The 15,423-nt window shown below is 38.0% G+C and overlaps 1 pseudogene; it reads left to right on the top strand.

Annotated features, from left to right (window-relative positions):
• Positions 1-5,268: 5,268 nt before the first annotated feature.
• Positions 5,269-5,833, top strand: LOC148016640 (uncharacterized; annotated as a pseudogene).
• Positions 5,834-15,423: the final 9,590 nt, after the last annotated feature.

Raw genomic sequence — 15,423 nt, 5'->3', positions numbered from 1 at the left:
ATGAGCTGATCTTCAGTGTGTCAAATGACACAAGGATGTAGTGTGAAAGCACACTATGGAGTATCAAGAGATACTGCACTTGAGTTTGATGATGATTTGATATGAACCCTTCAATGCTTGAGTCCCCTCCTTGCTGGTAAAATCTTGCTGGTAAATTAGTTTAGAGAGAAAGGCAATATCTCCAATGAGAAGAGTGGGAAGAGTGAGGTTGAAAAGGAGCTTGAGCTCCTTGTTGAGCTTGAGATCTTGTAATCTTCAAAAGACTTGTCCTCCTTGTTGATTAATCAGTGGCATTGAGTAGATGAGAGTTGCAGGGGAGGTCCCTTGAGCCTTCCAACTAGCAAAGATAAGCAAATGAAGTTTGAAATGAAGCTTAGTAAGCTTTGGCGATGGTAGACTGTGATTAGGGTTCTCAATTTGATTGGTTTTTTTAACGCAGCAGCAAGCAAAAGCAACCATTCGGTGATTCCTCTAAAAGGGAGGGAGTTTGGACATAGGACTTCAAATGCCCTAAGCTCACAGGACCATTCGTGCTGCAGAAAGAGAGATCAAGTTGCTCTGTACAACTAGCAAACATGCGCAAATATGGGAGCAATGAGAACAACTTTTGCAATGCCGGGCTCTAATGTGAACAATGTGACACTTTGATGTGATAGGAAGCTACGCTAGGAGGAGAAGGAGACTTTCCCAGAAGACACCTCAAGCTAAAATTGCTTGTATGATGGGATCAAAGTGATCAACTAAAGGTAGGTGCAGTTTGGCTATGGCTACCACAAGGTCCAGCTAAAATTTGAAGTTGAAAGTGGAGACATGAGCTGCATGGGAATTGGTTAGAGATCACTAGAGTTGAAGGGAGACTAGAGAGTCAGAGTATGAGCTGTGCCATGCCCAACAGGGCTGCTATGGCACCATGTTGAAAAACACGAGATCTAGAGCATGGTAGTGATTATGGAGGATGGAAGATGAAGACATAGCTCATGATGACATGACAAGGACTAGACTTGACAAAGACAGAGACTTAGAATAGACTAAATGACAATAGCAAAGACACTAATTGAAAAGAGAAAGCATCATGATATTGCATTCATCTCATATGAAAGTGACAACCAATTACAATGTTATATAGAGATGGGTAGGTGCCAGTCTTTTTCTCTATGCCTATGAGATTCCTATAGCTTGCATGTCCTCAGCCCACATCTGCTCTTACCAAGAGGCAGCATGGATGTGATTGCAAATCTCAACACCTCTTGTGTTCGGCCATTCAACCCACCACCATTCGGACGCTTAGTGGGCTGAATCAACCATTCGGCTCATCTTACTCGGACACTTGAAAATTCGACCCGACTGAATTCACCATTCGGACCAACTTTGCATTCGGCCTACCCGTCTCGGCTGTTGGCACGGTCGATTCGGCCCACTACCGTTGACATATCCAATCACTACCTTAGCAACATAAATCCATTCAAGCACTCTTTTTTTCCCTTTTTTCTTGATTTGTGCCTTGTTTGGGCCTGTTTTATAGTAGCAACCCTAAAGCTTTTCGGTTCGATTTCTCAATCCTACCTACTCTAAATGCAACAAAAATCAAAAGTACAATACTAAAATGATTTCTCCTACTTGCCTAATCATCAAAAACCAAAAATACTTACTTGTTGCAAGGATTAAAAACCTAAAACCTCCTATCTATCTCAAGCTACGGTTCGGGGATGAACCCTTACTTTGATGCTTGAGTTGAGGCATGCAAGCACTCAAGCTTGAATTCATTTGTCTCAACAACAGAACCAAAATATAGAGGGAGCTCACTGCTCAACTGGAAAGACCCATAGTCCACTTATCCTTCAAACATTTCAAGCGAGTACCTATGGCTATCTCCCACCTAGCCGATGCACCTTTGATCTTATCGGGGTGTAGTGAGCTTACCTCAATGCCCGAATGAGTTGCCTCCTCCCTCAAGCACACATGTAGCTCCACAATTCATGATGCAAGCTCAAGCACCCTCCTCAAGCCTCCACCTCCAAGCTCCATCCTCCATAATCGCATGCCAGATAAGAGAAGAGAAGAGAAGAGAAGAAGAAGAAAGGAGAAGATGGAGGGCTTCACCTCCAAGATCCCTCACCCTCACACACTCACTCCCTCACGCTCCCTCTATGAAGCACACACAAGCAATCAAAGAGAAGAGAAGAAGATGAGTCCACTTTTGCCACACACCAAAGAATGACCTCTTAGTTTACTTTTTAACTTTATATACAAAACCCTAAATCCCTTTTGGATGGTCATCCCCTTATCCCATTTTTTACATGGCCTAGGCCGTCTTTTCCATTGTCCTCCTAATCCTTTTTACCACCCAGCTTCTGAGGCCACCCTTGCAATTTTGGCCATTTCCCTTCCTATTTCTTTCGTTGTGTTCGATTTCCTTTTGGGCCACCTCTTTTAGGTCCTGACTTGCACTTTTTTACATTTTTCTGCTTTCTTCTTGTGTTGAGATTAACAAAAGAGCTCGAAGAAAAGTGGTGTGATTGAAGATGATAAAGGTGGGATTTCAAGAGTTTTTGAAGAAGCTTCCTTTGTTGTACCATTGGAGAGCTTACAACCATAGTTGATTCAAATCTAGAGGAAGGTAATGAAGTTATCAATGGACATGTACAAAGTGATCAAAGGTTTCAAAGAAGACATGTGTTCCAAAGCAAGCGATAGATTAGAAGTGCATGTGGAGACTAATTACAAAATTGTCGCTAAAAAGGTAAAACCTATTGCTCAACCTCTATACCTTCTAATAGCAGAGAGAAAGTGAATCAAGCCTCTCAACAACCAAACATACGAGATCCACAAAGAATTGGTCATATATTTACAACAAAGACTGTAAAGAAATTGAAGATTGGATGCGAGGGATTTCTTACACCAAAAGAGAAAAAGTGCTTCTAGGAGATGCTATCAAAACATAGTAAGGCCTTTTCTTTTCAACCGCATGAAATTGGATATGTGAATTCTAGTGTTGTTGCTCCAATGGTTATTTTCACTGTGCCTCATATGCCTTGGAACTTGAGACCTATTCTTATTCATAAGGCTCACTTACTGAAGTTGATTGAGTTTTTGAATGAAAAGATCAGGATGGGTATTTTGGAGCCCTCTTGTGCTCCATATTCAAACAGATGGTTCACCATGCCAAAGAAGAATGGAGCTTTGAGGTTTATACAAGATATGCAATTGGTGAACAAAGTGACTATCAAGAATGTTGGTATGTGTCCAATTGTTGATGACTTTGCAAAAACTTTTGCAGGAAGAGCCATTCATTCTATGGGAGATCTCTACTCTGGATATGATCAATTTCAATTGGATGTGGATAGTAGGGATTTAACAACTATGAGGACACCTTTGGGTTTAGTAAGGATGTGTACCTTACCTCAAGGAGCAACCAAATTGGTTGCACATACGATGAATGGGATAAATAAAGTACTCCTTTGTGACTTAATACCACAAGTTACTATGCCTTTTCTTGATGATGTGCCTATAAAAGGGTGTGAAGAAGGGATCAATGATAAGGCAATGGATTCAAGGGGGTGTCACAAGTTTGTTGCAGATCATATTTTTGATTGTGAGAAGATCTTATCTAGGTTAGAAGAGGTAAATCTTACTCTTTTTGGGCCAAAGTCATAATTTTTGGAGTCAAGGAAGTTTTGATTATGGGACATATGTGTGGCCCTTATGGTAAAAGGCCTTCTCCATGAATCCATTCAAAAGATGAAAGAGACTTGTACTTTCATAATTGAGGTGAGATGATTCTTGGGTTCATGTGTTTTCTATATTATTTGGATTCCACACTTTGCACATGTAGCAGATGCACTCTATCAATTGTTGAGGAAAGGTCAAAAGTTTCATTGGCATGAATCACATACAAAGGCAACGAGAAAATTAAAACATTTGTTGTTATTTGCACCCACACTAAGGAAAGTAAATTATTAGTGTGGAAGGCCTATCATTGTTACTGTGGATACTAGTCACAAGATGATAAAGAGGAAAACAAATATGCTGTGCAGTTTTTGGAGCCAAAGTCTTAAGTCCTCGACATTGAAATTATCCACAGGTTAAGAGGGAATTATGGGGAGTGGTCATTGCATTGAAGTTTGATAAAGAATACTTTTTTGGTGCATCAGTGGTGGGGGAAATATATTGCCTACCTTTGCTTGGGATGATCACTAGTCGCTCAACTCCGGATATTGCTATGTTGTGATGGATTGCTTATATTAAGTCCTTGAACCCAGAGTTTTGCCATATTGCAAGTAAAGATAATCCGATTGTAGATATGTTATTAAGAGTTAGGTATGAGGATGAAGAAGACATGGTTGTTGAAGGAGATGATGTCGGTACAAATTTCTACTCCACTTTTTATGTTCAACGATATCATTGTTGTTATGTATCTTCTCTTGAATCATTTTTAGAAGACATGTATGGTGGTGAGTGGCTGGTTATTGGCCACAACTTGAGCACTTTGACTAAGCAACAGGGATGGACTAATTAGGAGTTTAGGAGAATCCAAAGAAAAGCATACATGTATTTCTTGAAGAATGGCCATCCGTGGAAGCATCCAAAGCAAAGAAACAAGACTCACAGAGGGTAAATATGTGATAAGGAGGCTCAACAAAAAATTATCAAAGAGTGTCATGAGAGACTATGGACTGGTCATTGAGGTGTGTAGAACACTTTTATGAAGATCAAAGAAAGATATTGTTGGAAAGGTATGTATAAAGATGTGTTGCGATTTGAGAGACCTATGCTACTTGCCAAAAGTATTCCAATGGGTGATATCGTGATGGTCTATATCCCACCTATATGTTATCCATGCATTACAAATGGGTGGTTGACTTGGTGACTATGCCTGTGGGAATTTGGTAAATGTGATACATTGTAATTGCTAGGGAAGATCTAATAAATCAAGTGGAAGGTTGACCGTTAAGAAAAAAGGCTACAAGTGCAGTATGTCAATTTCTTTTGGAAGATGTTATTTGTTGCTATGGTTGTGTTGGAAAAATAATTGTAGATCGAGGAGAGTTGGATGTAGAAGAAGCTAGGGAGTTCTTCTTGAAGGTGGACATAAAGCTTACTCTCACTTCAACACACAATCCTGAAGACAACGGAAAAAGTGAATGTGGTCACCCACCTATCATCAAAGCTTTAGCCAAGGCATGTAGAGGTAAGATTTGAGAGTAGCCCAAGCTACTTTCGTATGCTTTATGGGCTAGTTGCACTATACATAGTACCATGGCTAGATAAATGTCTACTGAGTTGATGTATGACCAAAAACCTATTATGCATTGAGGATGTTATTACTACTTGGAGTGTGCTACCCTGGGAGAATGATATGAACAAGGAGGACCTTCTTGCTTTGCAAATTTGATAGCTAGAAAGGAAGCCTAAAGACATTGAGATTGCAACAATGCGTTTAGAACATGCTAGGTTGAAGAATAAAGAAGGTTTGACAAGAAACACATGCTTCATCCAAAACCAATTGAGAAAGGAGATTGGGTATTAGTCTATGGCAGTAGTCTTGACACTCAACATGGTATAGTCAGAAAAGTTTCTAAGAGATGGTTTGTTCCTTATATTGTAAAGCATGCACATGATAATGCGATGCATTCTTTGTGTGAGTTGGATGGTACAGATTTGAAGATTCCTATTGTAGGAAAGAGGGTCAAGGGTTTTAAGTGACGAAATGTAAGTGAACCAATTGAAGAACATGTGCAAGATGAAGAACAAGATATATGTTGACTTGGATGATCAAGAGGACAATGAAGATGAAGGGATGGAAAATGAATATAATGATCTAGATGAAGATTAACTATGTGGCACATACTAGAGTATATGCACATTTAAGAAGGGGGGATGGATGTCGTGTTGCTATGCTCACACAGTGTGAAAAACCCTTGAGTGCATCATCATCTAGCTTTCTTATTAATCTAGAGAGTCAATGTCATATTAGTCATTAGTGCTAGTGTCCATAGTATAGATGGTTCAAAATGACGTGACTTTTGGACAATTTAGCTTATTTTTGTTATTTTGGATATTATTTCTTGTAAATATCCTCAAAAGGTGTAGACAACTTCTAAAATAGGGTGTCATGCAAAAAACAAGTTTCTTTTTAACCAGTTTTGGAGATCCCATGAAAAAAGAAGGGCTCTCAAATTTGTGTCACGTGCTATTGTAGTTTTCAGGTAGCAAACAACACTCTGAATGATGAGGAGGGAGAAGGAGCGATCTCGAAGAATTCTGAGCAGGTGTCCTAGAGTTTTACACCCCTTTTGGAGCCAACAGAGCCATTAGATTTGCTATTTGAGTAGCAAAGTAAAAGCTAGTGTTTGGTGTGAGTTTTTGGGTATAATAGGGTGAAACAAGACGTGGTGAAGGGAAGACTCATTGTAAACAGGTTTTCTTAAACAAGGATCGGTTTTGAAATACTTTGAGTATTTGATCTCTTGTATGCGCGTTATTTCATCTCTCATTGGTCTCTACTCTATTTAATCTCTATCATCATCTCTGCTCTCATACAAGAATTTACCTAATCTCTTACTGTTGTTAGTTCTCACTAAGAATCTCTCTAACATCATATACATCTATCCATCCATTGCTACTTTTATTCACTCCTACAACCAAATACCTTAAGGCCACATCAGATTATGGTATCTTTTATGAGGCTTGGTTATATTAATGCAAATTGGATAGGGAGTGTATCCAACAAGAAGTCCAGCAATGGCTATCTGTTTTCCTTTAGAAGTGGAGATGTGACTTGGAGCAATAAGAAATAGCCCACTATGGCATTATTGAATACAAAGGTAGAGTATAGGGGTGTTGTTATGGCGACATGTAAGGTAGATTGGATGAAAAAGCTACTTGATGATTTGGGGTTACAGATAGTCAAGATGACAACATGAGCAACATAAATTTGGCAAGGAATCCAACATTTCATGCACATACAAAGAACATTGGTAGTACATCTAAGTACAGTCAAGTAGGTTGAGAAATACCATGTGTGAGTGTATCAAGTGAATGACCTTGAAATCTAAGTAGCTAAGCCTTAATGATATAGTTAGGGAGTTTAACTATGGTGGGACTAGGTAAATAGATTGTTGGATTGAATAATAATGTCCCAACAATGGATAGTGAGTTGTGGCCAAAGGCTTAAGAGTGTGTGTATCTACTATTCTACAATTTTGCATTAAGTGGATGGCTGTAAGTGAAATATGAGTGTAGTGCTACCCTAGTGTTTTGTAGTAGTATTAACCTATGCATAGCATTGTGATGAACCTAAAAGTATTATGGGATTAGCACACATGCATTTTGAATATTCTAAGAATGAGTTTCCCTAGGATCATGTTGCCCTAGCTCACTAGTTTGCTTGTGACTATTGGCTTCAAGTAGGGTGGTTAGGTAAGTTAAACGTAGGAGCTAGTGTGTATACGTTTCTACCTAATGGTGAGGTATGTACACCTAAACTACATGTGTGGTTCACATACCTTGAGGAAGGTGTGCATAGGTAACCCTAGAGTACGTAGTATGTGTCTATCTGAAGTATAGATGTGCCTTTTGTGAATGGGTAATTGCCACAGTCTACTCCTTAAGTGATTATGACTGAGTGCATGTGTACAATTGTGTCAATGTATGACTAGATGTTGAGAGCATATTGTGCCTACATGTCTACGAGTGAGTGTATATGTGTGGTGCATCAGATGTGTGATGCTGGTGGCTAACAATTGAGTGAGAGAATTGGTGCCTATGAACTTAAGCAATGCAAGTTCAAGCGAGTCTTGGGTCTATGTGAAGAGGGGTTGTCACAAAATTAGCATGGGTCCATGCATGAGTGGCTTAAACCTTAGTGAATTAGGGTGGGCTATAAATGTTAGAGTGCAAACATTATTGTCTTTTTTGGAATTGCTTGGATGTTCAACAACAATGTTGGAAAACATTAATGGAGTGTCTCTCTCTAATCTCAGAGGACTCCAAGTGCTTCTCTTCTCTTTTTCATCTCGCCAACAATGTTCATGAAAAACATTTTTGGTAGCAAATACAAAAACCTTTAACTCAAAATTTTGGAGGGATTTTTGAATCAAATTACAATTGTTAGCCTTTTTTATAACTAAATTTTTTTGGAAAGTTTAAGGTTTAAACATTTTTCCCCAAGCATTCGAGTGGCCATCCGAGGCCCCAAGTTTGGCCACAGGCTTGTCTAACTTAGACATCTGAGTGGTCACTTATGTGGCTCTGACGTCTAAGCTAGGCCATCCAAGGTGTGCAGTTGTTTGCGTCTAAGCGATGCTCAAAAACCCATCGAATGGCACAAACACCCTATTTAATGACTTATTGCTCACTATTTAAAGCACCCATGATTCCAAAACAATGTAACAATCAGCAACAAGGATTCAGAGCATACCTGGAAGGGTTGAAAGCATCAAAGGCAAGGATCGTAGGTGTCGTAGCCTGTAGACCTATCACTCCCTATCTCTCTCACACTAGCTCTCTCTCAATCTCATTGAATGCAAATGAGCTCTCTCTTTCCCTTTAATCCCATTTTGTGTTCTCACTTTCTCCTCTCACACTCTGTTTTCCTTCTTGGACACAAAAAAATTCTTTCCTTTCTTCCCTTGTTTTTGTTTCTTGGTTATCTAGAGAGTTATCTTTTCCTTCTTTTTTCCTTATTTCCTAAAGCTTAATGTCTCAAATATGATCAAAATGCACAACTCCTACTCTAACCAATGCATAGAAAGCTTCCTAGACCTAAACTAAGCCACAAAAGAAATCAAATAGTATCCAACTTCCTTGCTTTCTACCTAAAATCAAGTTCCATTTTGGAGATGAACTCCTACTTCATTGCTCGATTTAGAGCATGCTAGCACACAAGCTTGAATCCATTATCCCGGCAATGGAACCAAAATGTGGGAGCTCCTCACTCAACCACCAAGAACCACGAATCACTTATTGTTTCATCAAGAGTTTTAAGCCAAGTGCAATGGATCCCTCTCACATAGCCATGTGCTATCGGAGGGATTTTAGTTGAAAGGCCGTATCCATTGGGGATCAGAGGTAGAAGGAAATAGAGAATAGGAGATAGAAGAAAAGAAAAAGAATAGACAAGAGGTACACAAGATAAAGACAAAGCACAATGAATCAAAGCACTATGTATTGATAGAACTTGAGAAGATGAATGGTTCCATTAGCTCTGAAAGGGGGGTAAAAATTCAGGATACCTAGTCAGAATTCTTCTAGATCACTCCTCCTTCTAGTTCAGAGTGTTGCTTGCTACTTGTCAACTGCGATCACGATGCATGCGATTTCACCAATCACACACTCTCTCCCTCACTCCCTCACACTCCCTTTCTCAAGCACAAGCACAAGCACAAGCAAGACCAAGAAGAAAAGAAGAAGAGAGCTAGTTTTGGCCACACATAAGAATGAACCTCTTCATTCACTTTTTACCTTTTTATACATGCCCTACTCCTCTTTGGGTACCCATCCCTTTTTACAAGACTAGCCGTTTTGGACTAGATCATCTTTCCCTATTCCTTTCCTATTTACATTGTTCCTTCACCCATTCTCGTCTATGTTTACAAATTGCATGTGAGGGAGCATGGCACTCTTTTACAAGGATTTAGGGTACACTCTTATATTTAAAATGTGCCTTTCCCTTTTGCACTTGCCTTGGACTTTTGAGTTTGCTTCTTGCGCTTTTAGCCCTTTTCCTCTTGTTTTTTTCTATTAAAACCATATTGGGGAATATGGGAATTTCCTATAAGTTTGGGACACATGGTCAAATCTTTGGATTTTTCATAACTTGAACACTATAACTCCAAATCAAGTGCTCTGTAGCTCAATAGATTCCATTTTTGAAGCACTTTCCAATGATAGATCACATCATATGGTTTTGAGAAACTTATGGGCATGTTATCCGAGTGCCACCTTTTTAGTATTCAAAAAATGGAAATTGGGAGATTCCCAAACTCACTAATATTGTGTTTATTGGACCGCCTTTTTTTGCCTTGTCCTGCATTTTTTTTATTTTCTGTTGCTTTCTTTGCACCATGGTTAACATATAACATGTTGTTGGGAAGGCCTTAGTTTAGAATATCCAAATTAAAGCAAGATTGGGGTGCAAATACATTCATTATTCCTCATGGTGGTAAAGAGGTCAAACTATCTACATCTAAATAAGCAGCCTCAATACCATCCATTGGTTGCTTAGACAATAAATATGGCACTCGAGATTGAAGACAATGAATAAGAACTCTTTTTAAGAGCTAACACTACCATTATACCAGTGTTTGGCATGGATATGGAGAAGATCATATCTAAATACAATGTATTTACAACAATACTACTATAGGAAGCACATGTAATGTTGCACAAGCAGCAGAAGGTTTACCATTGTGGGTAAAACAGAAGGCTTGCAGAGACAGTAGGCTCTTTGATACATGAAAACATGGACTTGATACATGAAAATAGTAACATGATGTAGTAGACTACTAAAATGGATGGAGAAAACGGAAAATGTTCTAAGGGAAGTCAAGGACTTAATCCACAGACTTGCAAAAGAGTAGGAAAATGCTTCATTAGAGATAGAGGAGGCTCTTGATACAGCCAGTTAACAAGCTATTATTGATACTATGAGTAAGTCAGAAAGAGTGTTGGAAGATGATATTCATGAAGTGTATTTGGATATTGGTTCAAATTCAAAACCAATTAAGATGAGTATTTTTGTTGAGGAAGACTATAAGAAGCGATTCCTTAAGTTATGCAAATAATTCTAGGATATTTTTGCATGAGACTATATTGATATGAAGGGATTTGATCTAAGGGTATATCAACACAAGATCAATTTGAAGGCAGATGATAAACCTATAATGGAAAAAAGATACCATATGAATCCAAATTGTGCTAAATAAGTAAAGTAAGAGATTGATAAATGGCTTAGAGTTGGCTTTATAAAGCCTATGAATGAAGTCACATTGTTGTCACCTATAATGGTGGTACCAAAGAAGAATGGCAAGATAAGAGTTTGTGAATTTGTGAGTATTGTTATAAAAAATGGACCACCAGAGTTTCAAGCAGCAACACACAAAAAATGTGATACATATTTTACTACTTTTATGAGAGTTTTCATTGATGATCTATATGTATTTGGTAAGAAGGTAGATGACTTCCAGCCTCTTAGACTATGCTTTGAAAGATGCCATTAGTTTGGGATGTCTCTTAATCCATTTAAATCAATTTTTTGCTGCTACAAGAGGAGTTCTTTTGGGCCATATTACTTTGCAAGAAGGTATGGCTATGCTTTGAAAGATGCCATCAAATTGGGATGTCTCTTAATCCATTTAAATAAGTTTTTGTTGCTAAAAGAGGAGTTATTTTGGGCGATATTATTTCGTAGAAAGGTATGGCTATAGACCCAAGGAAAATTCACGTTGTTTAAAAGGCATTAATATCGACAACAATTCAAGAGGTGACGTGCTTTTTGGGGCAGGTGAAGTGGCATAATAGGTATCTTTGATATTTGGCTCATATTTGTGCTCTGCTCACTTTGCTTACTAAGAAGGAAGTTTGGTTTGTTTGGAGGCATGATTAGGACAAATATTTTACTATACTAAAGAATATGCTTGTAGTGGCACCAATTTAGCAACCTCTGCAATGGAACATCCCATTTCATGTATTGTTGATACCTCTTTGACATTGCAGTGGGTGCAGTATTAATGTAGGAAAAAGTTCTAGGTTGGTTTAGACCTATCTACTAGGCAAGTAGAAGGCCTATAGCAATTGAAAAGAACTATACAATGACTGAGAGAGAAGCTCTTGGAATGATATTTACATTACAAAAGTTTAGACATTATTTATTGTAAAATCAAGTTATTTTCCATATGGATCATCAAGCTTTATTGTATCTTGTTAATAAACCACAATTGATGGGAAGGTTAGCAAAGTGGAATATAAAATAGTGCATGCACCAGGAAAAGATCATGCTATGACCAATTTTCTGAGTAAAATTGAATAAGAAAACCCTGAGCAAGGGGCAAATGATCATTTGCCTGATGGAGAACTTTTAATGTTTAGGTCTACACCTTTAATTCACTTTGTGATCAAATGCTCAACTTTTTGCTTGATGGAGTATTGCCTACAAATTTGTCTAGAGATCAGTGGAGAAGGTTGGCATTGCAAAATAGAAATTTTAAATTCATCATGGGAGTACTTTATAGGTGGGGAATTGATAATGTCTTGAGAAGGTGTGTAAGTATTAAAGAACATCCCACAGTACTCTATGAAACACATGCAAAACTGTCATGAGGATACTTCTTGGGTGAAATCATAGGAAAGAAGATCCTTCAGGCAGGCTTATGGTGGCCAACTATGCTCAAAGATTCTTATCAATATGCAAGGGAATGTGTTACCTATATGCAGGAAGGTCAACCTCAACCAAGAGATAGGATGTAAGATCATCCAGTGTTGCCTCTAGAGCCATTTCAAAAGTGGGGCATTGATTTTGTAGGCCCTATTAAACTAGTAGCTAGAAAGAGTAAAAATCAGTATATTTTGGTATGTATGGATTACTGTACTAAGTGGGTTGAAGCCATAGCCTTGTAGGATAACATGACAGGAAGTGTTTCTCAAAATTTTTTATTCTAACATAGTGACTAGGTTTGGTTGCCCTATAGAGTTGGTAAGTGATCGTGGTAAGGATTTTTTGAATGAAGTTATTCAGGAGTTAACTTCTAGGCATATGATTCTTCATAAGAAGTCAAAACCCTATCATCCTCAGTCTAATGGACAAGGAAAGAGTTCTGATAAGATTTTACTTCAAATTCTAAAGAAGATAGTAAGTGATAACCACAAAGATTGGGATACTAAATTAGATTCAGTGCATTGTGGTCTTTTGGAATTGCTTACAAAGTAATCATAGGACTTACTATGTTTAAGTTGGTTTGTGGCATGGAAGTACTTGTACCAATACAGTTTTTAGTGCCTAGCTTAAGAGTGGTAGCAACTTATTGGTTATCTCATGAGGACTTAGTGCAAGATAGATTGGAAAAGTTGATGTAGCTTGATGAAGATAGGATAATTGCTCACTACATGTCAATAGTAGTGTATTTAAGATGGTAAGATTGGATTAATAGGCATATCAAAAGGTAGATATGTAAGGAAGGAGATCTTGTTATGGTCTATACTTCCAAACTTGGCAAGCATCCTTGAATACTTAAGTTGTGGTATACATGTCCATTATATCAAATTGCTAAAGCAACACATCAGGGTAACATTATGAAACCAACTATTAATGGTTTTAGATTACAAAGATTGATTCAACCTGATTATGAGGATCCAAAAAAAGAATTACAAGATGAGATACCAATTGCAATCAATTTACTTTATGTTTCTGCAATGATTCCTAAAGTAGCAACCTATGATTTTTTTATCCTTTTGATTTTTTGTTGGTTTGGAGGAATTCATTCTCTTAAGGAGATACCAAAATATTATTGGGATATAGTTGCAGATGTTTTCATTTTTCAAATTGTTTTTGAAGATCAACTAAATGTTGACCAAGTTGAGGTCTTGCTGTAGGAGGTGGAGGACATTATTCTTCTTGCTGTAGTTTTGGTTCAAGCAATGTGGGAGTTTATGTTCTTGTCATATTCTGCTTGAAGAAGAATTGTTCATGGAAATGATCAATATGATTTAAAGTCTTTGCTACAACTCGTGATGCCTTGGGTCAAGTGGTATTTTAAAGGTCTTGTAATGTTTAACAAAAGTATGATTGATGGGACATGACATGGACTTCAAGCAATTGGAAGGAGTTGTTTACTTGAACTATATGAAGTGTTGCATTGGCAGTCGTATCAACTACAACTAAAGGGGGGGGGGGAGAATTGTATGTTATTCAAACTGGGAGTACCATTAGTAATCAGTGTAGAGAGAGCTCTCACTTTTTTGGGAGTGTTACTCATTGTTTTAGTGGAAAGGGGAAAAGACAGTAGGCGATAGATAAAAAAAACCCTTGTTCTCTATCACAGGTATTCACGGCCACAAGTGCTCATCATCTTCTTTCTCATTAGCATTCTTACTTATCTGTGCATGCTCGTCTTGCTTCTTCATTACCAGTCCAACCACTTGCTATTGCTCTAGCCGAGAGCATGGTGAAGACGAGGAATAAAAAGGCTCAAAAAATATGTGTCAAGAGATTGCAACAACATCACTAGGATGTGCAGGCCAAAGAGGTGGAGTTGAGTGATAGTCCACCTGAGTTGACTCCATCAAGAGCAAATGATGAGACTCCAAAGCCTGCATTATCTTTTTCTTATGAAGAGGATGGTGAGGCATCTGCACCCTCAAGTTGATTCCATTCTTTACATGGATACTTTGAACCCTAATACCAAGGGTTGGCTCATGCAAATTGGTCTCTTGAAATTTGCTGAATTGCCTTGGTCATCTTGGACCAATAATTCTCATGCCAAATAGCAATTGTCTATTCTCAAGAGGGCTAGTAAGATTGGGGGTAAATTAGATATTACACCATCTTTGTTGGCTGAATTTTTTGCTCTTGAACTAATGATCATGTAGAATACTGGCGTTGTACGATGACAGTGATGCAAGAAGAATTTGGTAATGTTACGGATGTTAGAAATTAGTATGTACTTTGTCATGCTAATAGGTAGAGATACCTCATTAAGTGGTTTATGAAAAGATTCCTTATTTTCATCAAGAATAATGCGATTATTAGGGATACATTTGGAATTTTATGATATGCTAAAAATATTGCCATGCCCAATTGGCTTGGGACGTTGTATAACAAGTTCATGCACGAAGTACATGTTCCTATAGTTAGAAAATAGTAGCAAAAGAATTGCATTGGATCGATACTTAGAGCATTGCATAATCATTTGTAGGTGGTATGCCTTGACATAAAGCCTTCATTAAGTGATGGGCATCAAGGGGAGAAGGTTGCTACATGCAAGAAGAAGAAGATGGTCAGTAGTATTTGATATGGGTTCTTTTGATACATTGGGTGATCATAACACTAATCATGCATGTAAATTGTTTGCTCCACTAAATATGGGACTTGGATTGAGTGAGTCATAGCAAGATGATACTTTTTGTTCTTCTATGTCTTTGAATTTTTCACAGTGGGTCAATGATGATGTTAAGTAGGGTTTGTCTCATGATGCTGATGTAGTCATCACAAGTATGCAAAAGAAGGTTAGGTTTTCTAAAGCCAAGGTGGAGACTATGTAGAATACACAGGATTTGATGCAACAATAGAATGATAGGCATGTAGAAGGGAAAACATCAATGGTAGTTTATGTGCCTAATAATCTTGGAGAAGCATATTCTGTCACATGGAAGGAATGCATAAGTTCGAGATGAATATGTATTTAGATGGATCGGTTAAACTTGACATGG

Source organism: Lygodium microphyllum, chromosome 23 (genome assembly GCF_053477565.2).
Source record: "Lygodium microphyllum isolate KBCC chromosome 23, Lygodium_microphyllum_v1.1.10, whole genome shotgun sequence".
Classification (NCBI taxonomy): Eukaryota; Viridiplantae; Streptophyta; class Polypodiopsida; order Schizaeales; family Lygodiaceae; genus Lygodium; species Lygodium microphyllum.
The sequence above is the reverse complement of the archived record's forward strand: the minus strand, read 5'-3'. Positions and strand labels throughout refer to the sequence as shown.